We start from the raw sequence: 22,488 nt of genomic DNA, 5'->3' as shown, positions 1-22,488 counted from the left end.
GAGATATCTACGTGGGTATCTACAATGGATTTCACTAGTTTGTTAAAAGAGGTTGGATTTTACATAATTGGTAGTAGGAACTCCGTAGAGTACCATCAGTTGCGTGTTAGTTTGCTTTAAAATTGGTGTTATTATATAGTTAACAATATAAATAGGTAGCCATAGTTTCTGGATCCTTTTTAAAATAGGAATTCTATACATTTAATGGATGGAAAATCATTAAATAAATATTTTTTGATAGCTTCAGAACATTTGATGACCACCTTACACATATCTTTATAATTTTTTTTACTTGACTTATGACTTTTTTTAACACTGAAATGTCTAATATAAATAGGTGTCCACGAATAGCTTTTGACATTTTATACAGACCTTGAAATAGTCGCAAAAATACTCTAGTACCTTGAAGTGCCATAATGTCAGCTTTAGTTGCGCTCGCGCTGAAATAGCATAACGGTGTGACAAAGCTTTTAATATCTTCGAATTTCATTGTCCCACGGATTAAGGAAAGATGAGCGGAGATACCACAATGCAGGTAGGTCAGGCGCCTTCTTCTAGGTCAAATACCTAGGTACGATGAGCATGACCAAAACGATCAGTTAAGAGTAAGAGTGGTCTAACGAGGCGTTCGGGTTCATTGAGGCATCTGTCAACGATTTTCGGTTTTACAAAAGGTAGTCTAGTCCAAGACAGTAACGTTCCTCGTCACCCGGTATACACCCACTTTTCGCTTCAATTAGGCGCGCTACTTTATTAGCTAGATTTTCCTTAGATATTCCGTTGTGGCACCTCCTCTAATCATTTTGTTCTCTATGGAATGTCCCTTCTGAATGTCATACATTATGTTAATATACAATTTGGCAGAACATACCATGACCGTTCTGACGACAGGTTATAATCGCTAAAATGTGAATCACGCTTTCTATTTATTTTAACAAGTCTGAGTCTTATTTAAATAAATCAAATTACAAAATGTTGATCCAACTCCTATTCCTCCAATCTGAGATAGTTAAAACCACAAATTATTGTAATATTTTCAAAACTATCCCCGTCATTTCTTCGAATTTCTGTTTCTAGTTTCAAGGGATTTCCGGTGTAAATCTATTTATTTCCAAGTACCTACCTATATTGGTTTTGATTTCGTCCGCAGCTAAAAACAGTATTTTGTGAAGAGCATTTGACTTGACATGCACGGCTGATTCATATGGACACTTCTGCCTATTTAATTGGATTTTCTATCTATCCGTATGGACTGTATCTGTGGACTAGAACCGACACAATGTCCTGTCGTGTTAGTTTTGAATAATATTTGTTATTTGATTTTAGAATGTAATGTACATAAGCGTTGCACTGAAAGAAGTTGCGGTATTATTAATATGGTTCCTAACAACTCACACTAGCGGATTTTTCGCGAACAGAAAAAGTGTATACGGTTTTTAGCGCCATTTTTGACCTGGTATAGTTGTCAATTGTTTGACACGAACCGAGCTCCGTTGATCGAAAAAACCGAGCGGAAACTCCGCCAGTGTGAAAACTCTGTAATATTTGCAATAGGTATTTTTAAACAAAATGTATTTTTAAAACAAAATATTAAATTTTCAGTATCATGTGAAGCAGAAAGTAATAACACAATATTTTACGAGCCACACTGATATCAGTTCATACGGTCCACGAGAAAGAAATAATACGGTCATATAATTTTGATTAGTTCCGATAAAATACTAGTCCATATATTTACGAGAAGAGTCAGTTACTGTACAGATTTTATAACTTTGTATAAACGAACTAACTCTTTACTCTCTTCTGCTCTTTAAATAACGTGGTTATCATTGACCCTTTAAAATACCCTGGAACGATGTAAGACATAAATAATTTTGGCGAGTTTAATTTGACCAACAGATAAGTTCAGTATTGTTTGTTATGAAAACGTACTGCCTAACCTGCTAACCTAAAGAATCTTCACACCTATCAAAAACGTACGAACGTAAAAATCGTATTTCGATTCGCAAAACCAATAAATAAAAAATGTAATAATTCACGCACACAACCGAAGAAAATTCGAGACAAATTAAAGTCTGATAAAAGTGTATTTCGAACATTTGAATGATTTAAACATGGAATAACTTGTAATAACGTTCACACGTGCGCTACTCTTGCGCATCTAAGGAAGCGGAACGAGCGCATGCGCGTTACATCCTCGTTTTGTACGTTCATTGTTACGTCAGTCGGTATATGCTTCATTGAATTAACTTAGGTAATATCGAACGTTGTGCATTCGATGTTGCTTAGCTCTAGGTGTATAAAGTTTCGCTCGAATAGGTCCAATCATTTTTTTATGTAGTATTTATGATCTGTGGTAATGTATGGGGGTGTTGCAAGTTGCACAAGTCCTGTGCCATGCCATCCAATCATGCTACCTTTTAGAAGTGTGTTTCTCCGCCATTCAAAAATGTACGGAATTTGCAGAGTAGAAAATTAAAATGATCCTTTAAAAATATAACAAAATATCTGCCCTAATAGAAGCTATTTTCAAAAAACCGTTACGTACAATCAAATAATTGAATTCTGTTGCAACAATAACCGAAACTATTGAAACAGTAGCCATGTATTGAATAAAAGTAATAACATGTAAACAATGTTAAGGTGAATAGCATAGAGGTCAGTTTCTATCTAATTAAATACTTTTGGGAGCCATTCACCTGAACTTGAAATATAATTAGCCAAGCTTATCATAATTGAAGGCTACTTACTGTCCATAAATTACGTGACTTTAAAAATAATTCACATACACAATATTTTTTTCACGCATCATCATCATCATCATCAGCCTATCGCAGTCCACTGCTGGACATAGGCCTCTCCAAGTGCACGCCACTGAGATCGATTTTCGGCTACTCGCATCCAGCTCCTGCCAGATTTGGAAAATCCTCCTTTTTTCACGCATAGTTTGTCATAATGTCTTTTTTAATTATTTATTTAATGAGGCTTCGAATACGGCCAAGTCAGGCTTGTAAGGTCTAACAAATACCAAAAAATATAAATACAAGAATTAATAAATGATAACAAAAAAAGACTAAATTCAATTAATAATTTCATCAAGCAATTAAAGTTGATTTCTTATTGACATACTTTTTGAACAGCAATTAAATGAGTAGCGCCAAATTAAAATAATATTGCAAAGAAAACTGTCAATTCATCATGTTATTACTTACGCACCTATTTACCTATATTCTTCGCTAACAAGACAAAAAGTGAATACAAAAGAATGATGATAGTAAAATATACTCGTTACAAACTATAAAGGCAAATAAAAGTGTTTTATGATAATATGAAAAATATTATTTTACGCGTTATGAAACAGGCGATAACACTTTTTAGTTTCAAAAGCTAAGCAAATATTGCATAAGCGGGTTCCTATATTTTCAAAGATCAAATACATATTTTAGGTCTATCACCTCTTAGGCAAAAGTACCGTAATATATCCAAAGATGAGAAAACAATTAAATTAGCATGAAATCAATGTTAAATCATGACATTATGCAGATTTATATCTGTGTTTGTTTATCGCGTATAGTTTATATATGACATAGTGCATCTTGTTTAGAATGCAATATCATAAATACTGAGTATTCATATGAAGTTATCACAGAGACGTTATAGTGAATAATGCTTTAATCATTTTATTAAGCAATGTTGACACTAACGCCATTAAAACTTATAGAATTTATTATATTTTCATGCTTTCGCAATGTCTTTGATGGTTAATTTAGTGATTTAAGTAAAGTTGATAAAACAAGTTAGTCAGGCACCAGAGAGATCGGACTAGGACCAATTTTATCTTTGAGAGTCCTTATGTTTGTATGAACATTAAAGTCATCATAGTATTTGTAAAACTCTTAATAGAACTTAGTTTTCCATAGCGTTTAGCGTTGAATCCATTATTTGCTTTCAAAGCATCAAAGATGGCTGCTGCATTGTGACAGCACTCAAAACCCGTTCATTTGAATACAGCCATGGAAAGTCGTAGTTTCATAGCGCACTCATACGTGTAATTGTTGACTTTCCATAATATGTGGGCAATTTGTGGCTGCTTTATGTAGTCATGTCGATGGCCAGAGATGTATTACCGGGATTTCACAATAACATCCTATCTGCTGTTATTAAATTGCGCTACATGTGAATGATTCTGTGTATTGCCATTTGTTCTGCTTTATTGTCATTTGTTCTTGTATTACTATTCATTTTACCTACTCACCTACAATAGCGTTGTGAGTCTTTGTTGTTCGTAGTTTCATATTGCAGAACCTGACTAAAGCTGGGACACAGCTTACAACAAGTTTGATCCATTTAAATCTACATTATGATAGATTCCTTTTTCAATAATGTTTCGGGGTGTCTTTTCTGATTAGAATAACAATCACTGATCACGTGAACGTGAGTTTGAAGATTTAAATGTCAGTGATATCTCATATGATATTTTTTCATAATGCCATATCATGTATGTTGATTCATAATAACTAGTTAGGGGACCTTAATGTATTAGAAATATTTTTAAGTATGTGACCTATTCCTGAAACCTAAAACCGTGGGCGAATGTAAGCGAACTCCTACCTTCTCCCACGTTCATTCCTGGCTGACGCAAACCGATGATCCATTTTCCAATTGGCCTCAAGACATTTTCAGCTGTCATTCTTGTACCTCTAGGAATAACTTGAAACTGTAAGTAGGTGATGCATCTGGGTAATGAAATGTCATAGGGCTACGCTAGGGCCAAGGGTTAAAGAACCTCTTTCTAAAGCACGATTCGAAATCTGGTGCCATAATGACTTTCTGAGGATTACTTTCGAGGTTTATCATGGGCTCTACTAATGAAGGAAAACGCTTATGGGAATCTAACCTGGTGCCTGGTACCAGTGTCAGAAGCTTTGTGAGTATATGAAAATGGTTAACAACATTAGTGACATTATAAATGAAAGTGGAAATCATAGTAGTCGGGACATCTCAGGATTTTGACGACTCGGTTCTGATATCTGCTAGGTACAATCATGATGGCAACCTGTAACACTTCGAGGCTGTTTTCTAATCTCTACTTCCTACCTACCTACGCAATCTGCTGACTAAAAACTACAAACATCCTTCGACGTATAATTCACACGTCTAAATGTACGCTGTATGTTTGTGCCACTAAAACTATTTTTGCATAATTTATTGCCATCACGTGGCTTCGGTTTGGGAAAGACGTAAGCTGTTTAACGGCTAAAACAACAGCGATAATGAGCTTATTGATGTCTAAAATGAGATGCGAACCTATAGACAAAATTTTAGACGCACATATAATCTACATATTTATTCACGTTTGTCATAAATTAATTCATTTAAATGTGGCATTTCATCACTAGAGTAACGTCCCTAAGACTAACGATCCGTTCTTAACAAGATCGCTGTAAAGCACAAAAAAATCTTTATTAGTCTTTACTGCAATTTCTAAACCGAATAAGCATGATCAGTTTTCCGAAACACGGTGTCTTTTGACGGCATATTAATTTTCAAGAATACTCTATTAAGTGAAAATTGTTTGTTCAAGTTGAAATACCTACTTGCTTGAGAATGCTGATTGATTAATTTCTCCGCAACCAAACAAAATCTTTTTTAAGTATTTCTATTAACTGCATAGATATTCACTATATCTGCAATCTAGACCTTATCGATGAGTGAGATGCTCATGTGAATGTGACAGTAATGAGGCCGATACGTCTCCCTGGTGGAACAATCAGCCAGTCTCACGGCACGACCCTAACTGTATCACTTACGATCAATTTATTGCTATCGAACTTACTTTCCTAGGCACACTATGGAATAGACTAGACAGATTATAGAGTATTTTAAGAACTTTCTCATGTGTGTTTTTAAAGTTCGTAGTAGGATTTACTCCTGTCATTGGTATCGGTTGTCCCGTGCTGAAATGGGACCCGCGACAAAGAAAGTTCAAACCGAATCAATATTGATTTTGGTAAACTTTATTACTTTACAGCCTTTACTCACCTACAGAAAAAATGTAGAGCTGACCCCAAATTTCTGAAAAAAAAAGAAAACGCCATATAAATAAGGTGCATTTTATTTTGGGATAAGAGTATAAGAGCTTTTTGCAATCATGGAAGGAATATTTAATAGGATAATCTAAAATTGACATCAAGAATTTATTCAAAATTTTTCTTTCCTAGGTCCTTGATTTAAAAAATGAAATCACTTCAATCAATATTTCAGAAATAAAGTTGTAATGTCATTTGTACGCTATTAGCCAGTCTCATTCATTACAAGAAATCTATTTAAAATGAATCTTAAAACGTTTACACCTGTTGTCGTATAACGTGCCATAAATTAAAGAATGCTTATTGGTCACAATTCTAATTTTATTGGGAAGCAACAGGTAAGACTATAAGCTCTACCGGAATCTACCATCTTTTATTCGATTTTTTTAAGAGCGTCATCTCACAGTGACCTCTTTTATCAGATATTGTCATAGACAACGCCATCTCAGTGCACTATTCAGAGATTGAGTCACATTCTTTATTCGAAAATGACACCTTAATAAACCTCTAACATCCAAGCTAACTATGACGCAACAGCATTTTTAAAATGGAACGTCTAATAGCTTTAGCAAATATTGGGTGCCAGTACTAAAACTCAGTATACATTTTAGTGAAATGTCAATAAGTCGGGCCATCAACCGCCATTAAAGAGAGGCTCGGGAACTGAATCGGTCATTAGAGGGAAAAACATTTCAAAATCAAACACCAAGTTGTTCCACTGACAGTGCTGGAAAGTTCCTCCTAATTGCTACACTCCTTTGAGTTACTTAAGTGCTTCGCAAAATAAAATATGCAAGGAAATGTAAACACTGTGGTAAATATACAGCCATCTCGATTTAAATGGATTGTTAATTAGTCGAAATATACCAGAGAAAAATTTAATACTGGACACCATTTTGTTTTTTACTATCAAGTAATACGATCTCTTAATACGCTGTGTAGCATAATTTAATTAATGTGTAATTTAATTGCACTAATTACGCTGCAGTTGAACGGTGTAATTTATTCATAATTAACATCAAGGTATACCTACGCATACCAATAATATTATTTGTTAGGTATTTATTAGTTATCATCTAACATTTTGGAATTTTTAATATTTTTAAAAGACCTTGCTCTGAATAGCTGGTAAAATTTTATGAAAGTTAAATGAATTGATCACATTCCTACGCACACTGACCTTAGAGATCAAGGTTACAAATGCATTAGTATGTTGATTATTTATTGTAATCTAATTCCCTTCAAAAAGGGAAAGTCATTGAATTGTGATTAGCTAAAGGTGTTACCTATTATTTTAACTAACTAGTGTAACAATTTTATGAAAAACAGACACCATTCAAGATGACGTTGGTCTTAAGACCAAAAGAGGACACGCATATTTTGCTGTCCAATAACTTAGTTGTATTGGTTTGAAAGTAAATTGTATTAAAGACGAATTCAAACTAACTACACAACCTCAAAAAATTAGAATATGCTATTACTAAAAAAAGCTCATTTTAGCCCCTAGGAAGACAAGTGCATTTCTTACTGCAATCAATTTCGCCACTGCCCTAAAAACTTTTTAATTAAACTGGCGTAAAGAAACCAAGCATGACATCCTGAATCATGAAATACGAAGAACTATGTCTTTTTGCACTCTATTAAATTATATGCAATTAAAGAGCAATTTACATTATTAATAGCTTCAATGAGCACTTTCACTCTCTTCCCATTGGAACCACTCTGAGCACCCGGATAAAATGTCAAGACCTTTCTTGATAAATAGGCTATCTGACACTGAAGGATTTTTCAAATCGATCTAGTAGTTCTAACAAATTCTTTAGCTCATTATGCATAGATATATATATATTAATATATTAAGGAAAAAAAATCTGGGTCTGTTTGTTCTAAAAATTCTTTCACTCTTGGGAAGTTAGATTATCCCTGACTAACAAAGGTTATCTGAGTATGGAGAGTAGTTCCCACTGGATGCGGGTGAAACCGCAGGGAGACAGCTAGGTAAATGTAGATAGAGATATGTATTACTTGTTATTTGAAGAAAACTGCAAACTAGAACAAATATCAAATAGCCGTAGTGTTAAGTAATGTAATAATACCGGTCCGGTGCCGGCTCGCTTGCAAGGTCGGTAACGGGTTTGTAATGCACGTCACAACAACTTCGTAATTTATTGAAATTTAATGTTATATGCATAAATTACTGTGATCACTAGAATAGAATAATATAGACCAGTTTAAAATATTAATGTTAAATATAGAATTTAGTAAGTCGTGTACAACAAACAGATGTTTAGATAAAGAAAAATATGTTATACTTTTCCGGTGTTTCCATATTTACAAATTAAATAAGAACTTAAGTAGGTGCATACTCCTTCGACACACAACCTACTTGATGCCATCTCAAAAGAGTAGTAACTGATAAAAAACGCAAATATTAGTGTAACAGATAGCTTCTGTGTCCCACTGACTACATAACGTTTGTCACGCTTGTTGTTATTTGATCGCCCGACGTTTTGACATAACAATATGTCAGATGAAAAACATTGCAACTATACGTAAACAAATAAACATCGCATAAACACTTTCTAATATCGTATTTACTGAGTCAACTTATAGCGTAACTAAATGTTAAGTAGATACACAGTTATAAATATTTCAGACTGACCTAAAGAGTATCACTAAACAAAATTGGAAGAACTTCATCACTGCACTTAACACTTCACAGAATCACGTAAACACATACACATAGTGAGAAAAAAACAAAAAAGGGCGGTGAAAACCGATCCGCGGGCGCGCATTCGTAGAGTGTTTTGAGCAAACCGCGTGAGCAGAGAAAGATCGCGCGCCCACGCACGGCGCGAGTCTATAACGAGATGCCGATTGTCGCCGGCCCTGGGGCAAGGTTGCCTGGAACGCCTGTCAAATCTAATGTTCCTAGTAAATCCAAAACTATCACTTTCGATCTGACCTACTTACTTCCGTGATTTGTTGAAATTTGAAAGAGTTTGTGCTGAAATGTGTCTAAGAATTGATCATTTGTTAGCTTTGAGAATTATTTTGCCCATTAAAAATTAGATTTAATACCTTTTGGACCTGAAAATAATATGACTTTCGTTGTAAAACTATATATCTCTTAAGTACATGATAATTTTCATGAAAATCCAATTAGGTACCCATAAACCATAACTACAGTATGTAGTATAAGGCAACGACGAACTGTGTAAGTCCGTTTCAAAAACACAAAGAGGACTTTATGCAGTTTTCACCAGTAGAGGAATATTTGTTGACTGTAGAAAAATTATTTTGTTTATTGATTTTTCACTTCAGTATTGTAAAAAACAAAATGATAACTCAGACAACCAAAGAGCTAATTTAATAAAACAATGTAAGCGAAAGGAAGACAATCATTATATTTAAATGTAAAGCAATCTGTTAATGTTATTAAATATTATAATACCACAACATGTAATTACTTATGATAATCACTTATGTATTTATGAACACATTTCTGTTAACACGATAACGTACCTTTACCCATGTTTGAGTTAAACCCAGCTGTACAAACAACTTCATTAAATACTTAAGTTCTTAGAAAAATATCAATTTTAAATGGTTCTGTATTCAATAAAAATCCCACACAAGTATTACTGAATTTACGTCATGGAGATCGTCTTTTGTAAGAAAGACTTTCAAGCTTCAAGCTTTCTGATGTATCTCATATGAAAGAGTAGGCTAAAAAAATCCTTTTCTTAGAAAGACTCTAAATATACACCACGTACATTAAAACACCGATCAACGACAATAGTAAACATAGTTTAACCTTGATCGATCGACCCATGCGGTCGTTGCTGTCTATATTTTTTTATGCCATAAAATAAATACCTAAAATGATCTTTGAAAATCCGGGGTCAGTTCAATACCACCGTTCAGTACGAGCAGTATTGAAGTAAAAAACTAGCAGTGTATCGAGTACCCATATATTAAATATAAATCGTTTCAAAAGCGTTGAGCTCGCACATAAAATTATAAAACTTTATCGCAGAACGGCAATAGAAATTTTGCAAGTGAACATCATAAAGTTGGATCGTAAACGAACTATTTCTGATTAGGTTGTACGCTATTCACTAGGTTCATAAAACTAAAAAATGTTAATGTAATGCATTCCCTCAAGGTTCCTTTGAAGGTTCGCATTCAATCCGCATTTTAACAACAAAAAATAGACTGTTTATTCGGATGCTTTTTAACCTCACCTTCTAATCAAGATAGTGGTTGTTCAAGGAAAATCTCCGTGTTTCTATTAAATGGGAAACAATTTTGTAATAATTCCCACGATTAATTGATATGGGTGTATAATTTCGAGTGGAAGTATCCACTTCACGGCGGCTTACGATTAAATATAGAAAAAAAAAACTTTAAAATTATCAACAAGGTTTCATCAATAATTTAAAAAAAGAACTGGATAGAGTACTATGTCAAAGGGCTACATATGTACACTATAGTCATTTCTTTACAGTAAAAATTCCAATGAAACGTGCAAAAAGTTCGCTTACACTCTGTCTTCCATATTCGATAACTCATTCAGTATGTTTATTTAGACACAATAAATATTATGCAACTTGGTATGATTAAATACGATGTTCGGTGTAACTGTGCACGTGTATTTTATAGCCATGTGGATATATACGATTTACTTTATCGCCTTCTGCCAAAACCATAAAGTTTTAAACAAATCAGTTGGATTCGCGTTTTATTTCAGACATCTACAAAGTACGGATGTATTAAACTAACGTTAACAAAAATGTACGTTTCTATTTCTTCGTATTAGGTACTTTCTTATTTTAACGAAAGTTAAATTAACAGTTTTTCTGAAAGTAAAGATGATGTAAAGAATAAACGTAGCTCAAGTAACACAGACTTCAAAATAGTGGTACAGCCACATTCTTCAGTGGGAAACTCTTTACTTAATTTTTCTAGTCTACAAAAGCTCCAAAAAAGTAACCTGAAAACCTTCTAGGAGAGGCCTAAAAATTAGCCAGGTATAATTTAAATATCGAATAAACAGTCCAGTATCATCCAAGATAGAAGAAACAAAAAACTTAGTCATTTAAAATTCGAATAGAAAATAAAAGAACAACATTGAAACCGGATCGCTTAACGATACTCATTACAAAAACAGGCAAACTTTTCTTTTTTTTTTTGCTTATAAAACTAAAAGAGTTCATACGATATTGTTTGTGAACTAATATTAATACACAGGCAGATGTGAATGACGTAAGAGTTCACGAATCCACTCCACGACATTACTGGGACGAGCCGACGACTCGCGAAAGTTGTTCGCCCGGTTCGCGACGGTGAATACCATTGCTTAAGGATGTCACTTTACGTGCTTTTCTGTTAACTTTCAATTTTTAAAGTCTGAGTAATTTTCAATTTCAATTTCAATTTTTAAATTCATTGACAATAACATCTACCTAAATCGTTGTAAATACAACTACCAGTCTTTTTATAATAAACAGTTTTGTTATTTTCCTTTCAGAGAAAGGACGACACTTCGAGCAGGACGGGTTCTTATAACCAACATTTACTTAATATGGGATGGATTGAATACGTCTTTAAAGTACATAAAAAAATGCAAGTACATAGAATAAGGAGGTTCCACTGACCCCAGGTGGAGAACATTTCACGAGGATTCTCAACTTGAAAAAAAATTATAAGAAAAAAAAATGATTTTCAGCCAGAGTCACCCCTAACGCATGACGCACCTGAGACGATCGACTCGACTGGCCACTGTGTCATCAGAGCAAGGCGAAGCAACCGCGCGTAATCGATAATTACTTACTATTACGTTAACCAACTAATTCCGATTCACAATTGTATAATTTTCTTCTGTTTTTGTTCATAATCTTATTAAAAAGTCGTCCTTATCTTTACTTGATTCTTAATCCAGTTTCAAAATAGGAAGTATGTGCAATCATTGTATATGCACCAAATGTATTCACCATTTAGGACTATTGTAAGAGCGTCAAGATTGCGCCTCTCCAAAGTGGACAAACGAAGCGGCCTAGTTTCACTAATTTATGCACTAAAAACAATCAAATATGGACCCGGTAGAATTATTAGACAAGCTATTCATAAAACGCTGCAGTTGCATGCTTGCACGACATTTGCATTGCATGACTTTAACACCGCCGTGGGAACATTGTTATTTACCTACGCCTCTGATTATATTCATCAGATTAGCATAAATCGACCTACAAAAGTTTTTATTGTAAACATATAGTCACACCAGAACCCGGAAGACTGCACATTATGACATCGTAGGAAAACTGGTTGCATAATTTAACTGTAGCGTTATAGGGTCAAATGCACATTCATTGATCAAGTCTATCATTAATGCTTGTCCGACGCACTATACATACTACATGTACCATTACTGCGTAATGAATTAACATTTTTCATTATCACAAAGCCGCTGACTTTAAGGTATTTGACACTGGGTTTGGTATCGTTACGTGCAAATCTGACGACTATCGTGCGTGATCCCTATCGTCACAACAGTTCGACTTAATAACTGTAAAGTAAACAATCTTAGTAAGTGCATTCACATATTTCTCGGAACGATGACCGCTGCTAACAATGAAAGGTTCCTTAACCGTCAATTACCAAGAGGTAATTGACGTAATCAGTTAACTTGGCGACAGATTGGTGGTCTGTCTCTTGATAGTAAATGACCCCTCCGCTCCTGGGTTCTTAAACTGACGTCCATTACTACTTGTATCTGATATCTTCTGACAATTCTATCCGTTTGCTTGAATGCCTCGATACAGGCCTAGTATAAAATGACGTCATGATCATATGAATTTCACAGTTTTATTTCGTAAAAAAAAAAACGGAAAATACCTTATATATCTGACCTGTCGTAGATCTTACAATAAAACAAATCTCTCAACTCTACGGCCATATGTTTACCTAGTATCTAATCCTTTTAAAATTATTGAGTACTCCTTTTGCTCGACCTGCAAGCTTAAGCAATGTAACCGCGGGCAGTCTGTGGGAATAGACGGACATTATTAACATAACCAGACATTTTATTGCCTCAAAGACGCATGGCACTTAAACTGGTGGAAGCCAGAAAACTGAAGACTAAAAAGTAAACAAAAAACATTACAGGTTCAAGAAGAAATAAGCGCGAAAAATAACAAGCCAGTCATAGAAATTAAAAAAGTATTCTAATACCTATGGAGTGAGTAAATAAACAAAACAACATCAAGTTATTCGGAAACTGTTTCTATTTCCATTGATGTCGAATCTATACATATAATAAATCTGTAGAAAAGTAATTTTTGTACATTGAAGAAATTGGCAAAAAAAATAGCCAGCATTTTAAAGGATAACTAACAGAACCCATTTCCATCATTTTTGTCATTTTTGTCTGTTTGTCTGTTTATCTGTTTGTTTGTTCGGGATTCACGTAAAATCTACGAATTAAATGCAGACAATGCTTATATACAAAAACTCTACGTAACTTGGGGTATTACTTAGTTTTTGTTTCATCGAAATCGATTCACTCTATCAAAAGATATGATTAATTTTGTGAATTCAAGATGTAAAATATTACGACACGCAATCTTTTTGTCAAAACTGTACATTTGAATGTTGTACTTATATTAGTTGATCGGCCTATTATTAATCTTTACACAGAAAATCACACCTTAATAAGTAACTTCGGAAGAAAAAAAAATATGAAAATTTTGTTTAGCCAAGGTTAAAGTAGCTCCATCTGTGGTAAATAAAATACATCATCAATTTGTCAAAGGAGCGAGGTGGTAAATGACAATATTACCATACATTCTTTATAGAGGATTATTATTTCAACAGATGGAGTTGTGTATTTTCCGTAATTCACCATATTTTAAGACGAAGTGTAATTTTTCGATAGGCATTTCAATAGTGTTTGTCAGTTTGCCGTGCCACATCAAAATCCAACCATAATTATTACCTTGATGAAAGGAAAATTAATAGTTCTCGGCCAAATTTAAAACGGTGCCATCTAAATTATTTTTTGAACATTATGTCAAAAATGATGACTTTAGTGGAACAATTAATTATCATTTAAAGTTGCAGATGGAGTTCATATCAGGATTTTTTCATAAACATAGTTTAGCTTATCTTCCACTAATGTGGTGGCCTTAAAACAAATTACTTTGAGTGAGTAGTATTAAGTAGACCTTAATTATTTTTTTCTGATGCAAAATATGTAAACTTAATCCTAGAAGAAATGAGGATCTATCTCTCGCAAGCGCTGCTAAGCGTGAGGTAGGTAATGTAGGATTCTGTAGCTTTAAAAACAAGCCCAGATACAAAGTGCAGATAAGAAATGGGAGCTTTCTCGATTTAATACCATACACACGTAAAATGCTTTATGCGTCTGAAAACGTACAAATTACGCGCCGCATATCAGAGACATGTTTACTTTCAACTTCTGATCGCAAATACACTGTTCACGATTACGAACAGTCTCAGTAAGACCCGAGCCAAGTCTAAAAAAACACCTTTTATATAAAACTACGTTTGATGTCACTTAATCACAAAGACAGAATTGTTCTCTGTTGCAAATCCTATCCACCTATATCCTATCCTAATCCAGAATGCATTGCAGGTGTGCATTGCACAAAAACCAATGGTATCCTATTCGAGAAGTCAAAAGACTTGACCTGCTAACGTCAGCTTCTGCGCTAAGCAAGTGTTCTTAATAGTAATGAGGTGAATTAATTTTCAGAAACCACAATAACAGTAGGAGCCAAAGCGTATGATCGCTTCATAGAGCTCTGATTGGCCCCAGGTGACCAAGTCAGCTCTGATTTGTTCGTTCATCAGATCTTTGAAAGTGTTTCGATGGATACTTACTGTCGTCCTGTTTACGTGTGACACAAAATATGGTACATAAACGTCCTCCGCAAGAGCGAAATTTTCCCGGTGTGCGGTAGTGACGCACAGTATACAACACTTATGTTTCTTTTGATTTGCTGGCTCCACCAAGAAATGGCAAATTGCGAGCGTACATTTTGAAAATCTTGGCAAAACTGCAGGTTTCAAGTACGAACACATGAAGTGGACTCGCACAGATACGTACATTTTGCCTATTCGTGAACTAATGCAAACATTTCGGTGGAGTCCCGGCTTAGGCCACCACATTAGGCGTGCGTGATCCTCGGGCGTGTGAGTAGTAATGTGGGGTCAGCCTTACCATAGTGAGTAAGTGCACAGAAAATCCCCGTCATACAAGTGTTTCTCCCCAGTAGTGAAACTATCCTACCCTATGCGCCTGCTGATGATGATGACTCATTTTATCATCCATCCAGCTATTCCCCAACTATGTTGGTGTTGGCTTCCAGTCACCGAATCTGTTTGAGTACCAATATTTTGCTTGGAGCGACTACCTATCTACCTATCTTCAATCCAGTCAACTACACAAGACGATATCCATGGTAAGACTGACAGACTTTCTGGCTTCTGATTAGTCGCAGCAGCTGTAGAAAATGTACAAATGACAGCTTTGTCAGACTCAAAGCATATAGACATAGATTTTAGCTGTTTCCTGTAAAAATTACTGACACACCATACGTAATAATTTTCCAAATTGGCTGCCTAGATCCAGAGATATTCACAACGTCACAAACTTTACTTCTTTTGTTTAGATAAATGGTCACATCCACAACACAACCTTGATCAATGAATCTATGCGACTGCTAAGTGCTAATCCTAATTATACTGTCACGTGAAAGAATGCACCTACGGGATAAGTAGTATTTTGACTATTCTATATTGCCCACGCAGACGAAGTTGCGGGCAACAGCTAGTTACACAATAAGCCTAACCGCAATGCTCTCCGTTCACGAACTGATTATTTTCTTAATAATTTACATTTCGTGTTTGTTTTATTTGGAACAAACTGTCATGGTTTTTATTATTCTTTACTAGGTAGTCACGATCATAGACATAATATTAGTAAACAGGACTGCGCATATAAACCCAAAAAACGAGCCGAGTGAAACAGTTAGTACGGAGGCTGTCTGTCCCTTTCTAATAGGGTGACTATGAGATTAAGCTATGTGAGACAAATCCGAATTTTGCTAAGATTATTAAACGCAGATTGGTATTGAAGTTTTAACTTACGCAGTTTGTGACCTTAAGATACTTATAAAGGCTTTTAATAATTAGCGGGAATTAGCAGTATAAAAGCAGGAAGATTCGAAGTGAAGACTGTTTTTTTGTATTTCTACTTCATATATAGACTGCTGAGCCATTTATGTCGCCTTTCTTCATTTTTTGGGAAGCTATAACAATAGTACAACAGTTTTAAAATCCATCACCCATATTTTCACTCATTACAAGAATTCATGGGCACCCTAGTTGTTTGGTTTACGAAAATGTTATTATTAGCTAACCTGTGGAACGATATATTGCAACCACCATAGGATTCACTTTTACAAGTATAAACACAACAGTTTTTCACCATTTAAATAGTTTAAATTGATTTAATACAAAAAATATAAGCAAAATTTTAAATGCTGATTACGCGCCAAGAATGTTCAGGGTTACCGCTAGAAAAAAAAAAAAAATTATGTTGTTTATGTTTTAAGAATAATAATTTATATAAATAATTTATTCGTATAATAAATTAATGCGATTTTTATTAATTTGTTGACTTACAATTGTTAAAATAAGATAAAAATATATGTGATTCAATTGTTTTTTTGGGAAGACAAAACTGTTGACCACAACATTTTTTTATGCTGGCAAGGTGTTAGAAAGAGACAAACAGCCTCCGTTCTAACTATCCCTCTCGGCTCGGATTTGCCTCTGTGTATTATGCAACAAATTTAGTACCTTATTGCGTTGGAATAGAGTTCATTTTCGTAAATATGTATTTTGAGCGTGCGCAATCTTGTTTATTATATTACATCTATGGTCACGATTGACAATAAGTAGCTTTACCACTGGATGAACTAGTTTTCTAAGCTATATTGGGGACAAAACTGGTACTCCATTTATTGTAAGTAAAGCAACTTGATTCTTAAGAACGACAAATAGACTGGTTTTAATTGGGTTATAAATAAATTCAGGATATCTCCCTAACTTTCAAACATTGTATTATCGAAGTGTTCAAAAAAGTCGACATTAGATTTTAGTAGTAGTAGATAGCCCAACTGAAACAAAGATTCACAAAACTACTATCTGAAAGTTCAATAAACTACTAAGAAACATAAAATTAATATTTCACACCAATCCACGGCTCAGCCAGTTTATTATTACGTAGCATGACTAATCAATAGTTACAATTTAATATTACACCATTAACTGGTAACCTTTTCTCTAGCTAGCTTGTTGCACCTTTCAGTGAATCGTGAGGTTAAGGCGTGCACCTTTTTGGACTTTAGAAACGTACGTACTTACTTACTGTTTACAATAGACTTTATAAAACAAACCTACAGTACAGTTAGGTCTAGTTTAAATAATATAAGAAAGTAAAAACAGAGCGAGGATCCCCATACATTTGCCCCCCTTCTGTTGCTCGTGGTTATGTGCTACATCCGACCTTGCAAACTGACCCATGTCTTTTCCCACATTTGTATCTATCCTATATTATTATATATTCCATATGTCTTATAAATCAATCCAACCTTTACCGTGACCGTACTCATTTCAAATAAGGACGTGTTTAAAAAAGGGTTTCTACTATTTGCGTAAATTACATAGTGGCCTGTTTTGGCTGAAAATAACTTTGCTTTTTTTTTGTTTTTACCTGTTCTTGACATCATTAGTCGACCTGCCAGTGACAGTATCACCTGCTTCTCATATGAGTTTCTGTGATAAACGTAGTACAACTTAATGAAGCACTAATTATGACTGACTGCTCGCTCGCAAGCTGCTGAGGGCAAAGAGTTATTAGGCTTTTCCATGGAAAATTGCACCTTATATTTTATTAAAATAATTGGTCCTCAGTGGTCCTCAATAATGTGTTGGCTTCAGGCACGTTTGCCTTCCAAAAATCAGGGACTTTATAGTCCCGTGGTCTGATAGAGACATACAAATAAAAATAGGTGGGTACCTAATAATGTTTGTAAGTAGCTGCACGTAAGCTTATTTTTCCCGAGAAAAAGTGCGCTATTAGGTATTAATTAAAACGTTTTCTTTCACACTTAATCATACTAATTACTGCGTAGTATTTCAATAACGTACTAATCAAGAGCGTGATTATATGCATGTAAAATCAGTTATTTCCAATTACGCAAGTTAACCAAACATATGACCTTGAGACGGCGAACGTACTTCCTACATACAAAAATAATAACAGCGATTCCACAAATATTCGGCAGAAAAATTAAGTGACACACGTAGAATAAGAAAAACGTGTGATAAACAATTCAACAACTGATGCTAATTGCTCAGGTTAAAAGCGTATATTTTTAGCCTATGTCAGTTATGTGGCAGTACATTGAAATGTACGAAGTTTACCTCACAAACTTTAAACAGCGTACAATACTAACTTCTCCGTGACATTTTTAAAAGTGAGACTATGTTAATTGAAAATGTATCTAATTGTACAATGAATAAGACTTTAAATGCAACTATCATATAGTCCACTTAAAGTTCGAGAGGTCGTAGACGATGTGAGGAAAGACCGCTTATATAACTGCTAAAATATTTTTGATGTGTTGTGAAATATAAGAGAGGACAATAATTGTAGGCTCGCATAAATAAATAAATATTCGACACTTTTGATTTCTAAACATGAGGTCAATCTATTGTCCTAATCACTGCATGAGCAAAAACATTCCATTTTCAAAAGAATCCCAAAAACACAAGCCATAGACAAAACATCTCTTCAAATCGACCTACATAGAGCAGAGAGGCCAAATAAATACTCCCGCCAATATTAACACATTAACACGACCCTTCAATGGCTACTCAAACAAGATCTCGCATTCATTGGCCATCCAGTCATTAGCTCCACATCAATCATAGCAATCGAGACTGAGTGACCCAATAAACAGCGCTAACTTGCACTCCAGTTAAAATCTCATTAACGTAGTAAGGTAACGTACGGTTTCATTTAAGGTCAGCATCGTTTGACCCTGAACTGTGGAATTGTAATGTTGTTTTTTTTATATTGTGTTTACTTTTTCTGCTAGTCTGACTGTCATTTGTCTTGTAAATTGTATTAGAATGGATGGCTAGGTAAGGGAAAGAAGATTACATACGTGAATCGCATGTCTATGGTAGGTGTCTGGTTTTGCACGTGTAGTGTCCAAAAAGACGTTTTAATAATGAATGTTGTGGGGGTTCCCAATACGACTGTGTTTTAAACGAAGGAATGGAGAAAGGAGTTTAGTTTACGAACTTTTAAACCAGCAAGATCTGCAAATCTGTACCCAATAATATAAGATGTCCATAAAACAAATGGGTGAAGACTTAAATATCATTAAGCTTTAGAAAGTAAAGTTCTAGACAGACTATGACTAAGCTCAGCATAATGGACTCCGTGCAGTGCATGTCGAATACATATTCTTTTATTCATATTACAAGTGATTTGTATTACAATATCTGCGTCAGCCAACAAACAGGATATCACAATACTTGTTCTTGTTTGTTAAGCAACATTATTTGAAACATTTAACATTTTCAACCTAATGCAAGTACCTGTTTGAATGTACTAACTTACTTGATTAATTTAGTGACCAGCTACAAAACTAGATTGTCTAATCTAGACTCGATTCTGTATCAGATAAATCGATTTATTTGTATTCGCTACGTCATCGAGTTAAAAAACGATTCGATTGCAGTTTTGAGATTAAGATGTTGAGTTGTCAAGATTCATTAATCAATTACTTTTTTTCGATTTCAATCTGTTTACGACATAATTGAGTTACTTCTCTTTTCAAGGATAGGTACTGATTAAGCCGGATGTTGATACTTAGATATCGCCATCCGTAGAAGAAAATTAGAAGCAAAAACTAGGCTATCAATGTCTATTGTTTATGAAGCTTTTTCTTAGTATCATAAATCGTCATTATAAACACATTATGAAGCGTGATCTCGTTACAGTTTACTATAGTTCGGCCATTCAGAGAATGCGTTCCTGACACGTCGCGATTGAACTGACGACGTAACTTTGCAATGGCGTTGCAGTTACGATAAAAATATTTTTGCTGGTTGTTTACCGTTTTAACAATTGAGGAGCATTAAAACAACATTATTATATCAATAATCAATGAATGTAGTTACGTCGTCAGTTCAATCGCGACGTGTCAAGTACGCATTCTCTGAATGGCCGAACTATAACACTATAATTTGATAATGGCTTGTAAGAACTGGAGAGAAGTGCGCCAATTCTACTGACATGAGACATCAAATTGTGTATAAGCAATGCCACGTTTGTGTAATCATCTACTGACTGCCAGTTACTAGATGTCAGAGAATCATTCAGTCATCTAGCGTCACTGTAAACCTACACAAGTGCATAATCACCTGTTTTTTCCGCTATTGGAAATGTAAAACAAACATTTTCCAATTAATTTCATTCGATCCGCACGTGATAGTTGATAAGCAAAAGAAACGATTAATGTTTTTATTAATGCAAGATTTTCATTTACTCTAATTTGTATTAGGAGTATAAGATTGTGGTTTTATGATGTTATGTCCAATGCCAGACTAGAAAATACATAGGTATATGCCGTTAGGATGTTTCCTTCTCAAGCTGGATCATTGACAGAGTAGCTTTTAAAATTAAAGTTTGGAACAATTTTTGTTTATGAAGTTTAATATAAACTTCTTCAGGTCAAGGATAAGAATACCTGGCTATTTCAAATGTTGAGCAAAGTACACGTTATGGGTAATTGAACAATAGCATGCGTTACCAAATGACGTTGCTTACTTCACTTGAATATATTAACTTAAAACAAACACCGAGAAAGATCATTGCTCTCTAACGTATCAATAGAGATATTAAAATAGCTAAAATGATTTTCTGGCTAATGACTGTCAATAATGTTTACCGCGTATATTTTACCATTATCAAATAAAGTTTGCGGTTAGATATCTTACTATCAAACATTGATTTAGGCATATTGACACTTTTCTTGTGTAGAATTTGGCATGCCAAAGCGAATATTTTACGATGTCTTTGTACATAATAATATCAAAATTATAAATCAGTAGTAGAATATACGGTTTCTATTTTTAAACCTTTGACCAAAACAGTTGGGGTTTTCCCGTAAAGAAAGAACCTTCTTAATCTTCCATAGCCAAAACAGGTATGGAGTTTTTCCTTATCTATTTTGTCTATGTCACTCCGGAACAGGTTATCGCAAAAATAGTTCAAGTTCCACACCACATCTAATCTTGAAAACCACAGAGCTATTTTCGTACTTTTATGTTGACGTAAAGGCAATATGGATGACGACATCAGTAAGTAAACACTAGCATTAATGGTTCGTGCGTTCAAAATATACATGTAATGAACCTCCAAAAAAAATGGTCGATTAGTATTTCAACTGGTATTATTACGACGAAAACATTAACCCGCTTACTACCTAGTACTATTTTAGCAAAGTAAAACTTTTCACCAATCATCATCTTTAACATTACATTTCTAGATTAAAACCTATTATTAGCCATTTAAGCATTAAATTATAAGTCATAGTCCACTATAATTTTACTGCCAGCATGGTCTTGACCGGTTTTAACGTAAAAACACACTGTGTTACTGAACATCGCCTCATTATGCAGAGCGACGCGTGCGCAACTAGCAATATGCAAATAAAACGAGTAAGTTACGAGGCCCTATTCATTTGCAAATTACTATATTCATATGAGCATTCAATTTCCTTTGGGGCGTAATAAAAGAACTTAAGCGCAGAGAATAGACCCAATCCTGGCTCTGTTTTTGTTATCACATGTTTAAATTCTTCTAGGGGTTTATATATTTTTTTAATAAATAAATTATAATATACAGATTCGGAAAATGTCTTAGAAATGTCGAAACAACTTGTAATGGACGCAACCAACTTACTGTAAAGTAAAAGCTTACTCACCACGTGAAAAAATCTGAAATCAGTTAACATAGTAAACAAAAACGTAAAAGTTCCGGCAAGTTTTTAAAAGAAGAATTTTTGTTGGCGAATCAGGGAATCTTGTTATATAGACTATGAAAAATCTAGAATACTAAGCTTCATTTCTGATATTTTACGAGTACCCAAGCTATTATATTGTATTCCTAGAAGTAGTTTTACGTTAGTAAGTAATTTTGTTTCAATAGAAGAGTGGTATTTCCTCTTATTTTAATAAATAACTGCCGGTCTTGAGTTCTTATAAGCATAGTTTCTAAGAAGGTTTGTAC

General features: G+C 34.4%; 1 protein-coding gene across 2 annotated transcripts in view; it reads right to left on the bottom strand.

Moving 5' to 3' along the window:
• LOC124633127 (extracellular serine/threonine protein CG31145) overlaps positions 1-22,488 on the bottom strand; it is a 109,903-nt gene that overhangs the window by 69,309 nt on the left and 18,106 nt on the right. Inside the window, exon 2 of one of the 2 annotated variants that reach the window (XM_047168226.1) lies at positions 6,043-6,075. The exons of the other annotated variant lie outside the window; for it this stretch is intronic. The gene's annotated coding sequence lies outside the window, so the exon portion shown is untranslated. The remainder of the gene's footprint in view (positions 1-6,042; positions 6,076-22,488) is intronic. 2 annotated transcript variants of the gene reach the window in all.

Source organism: Helicoverpa zea, chromosome 9 (genome assembly GCF_022581195.2).
Source record: "Helicoverpa zea isolate HzStark_Cry1AcR chromosome 9, ilHelZeax1.1, whole genome shotgun sequence".
Taxonomy (NCBI): Eukaryota; Metazoa; Arthropoda; class Insecta; order Lepidoptera; family Noctuidae; genus Helicoverpa; species Helicoverpa zea.
The sequence above is the reverse complement of the archived record's forward strand: the minus strand, read 5'-3'. Positions and strand labels throughout refer to the sequence as shown.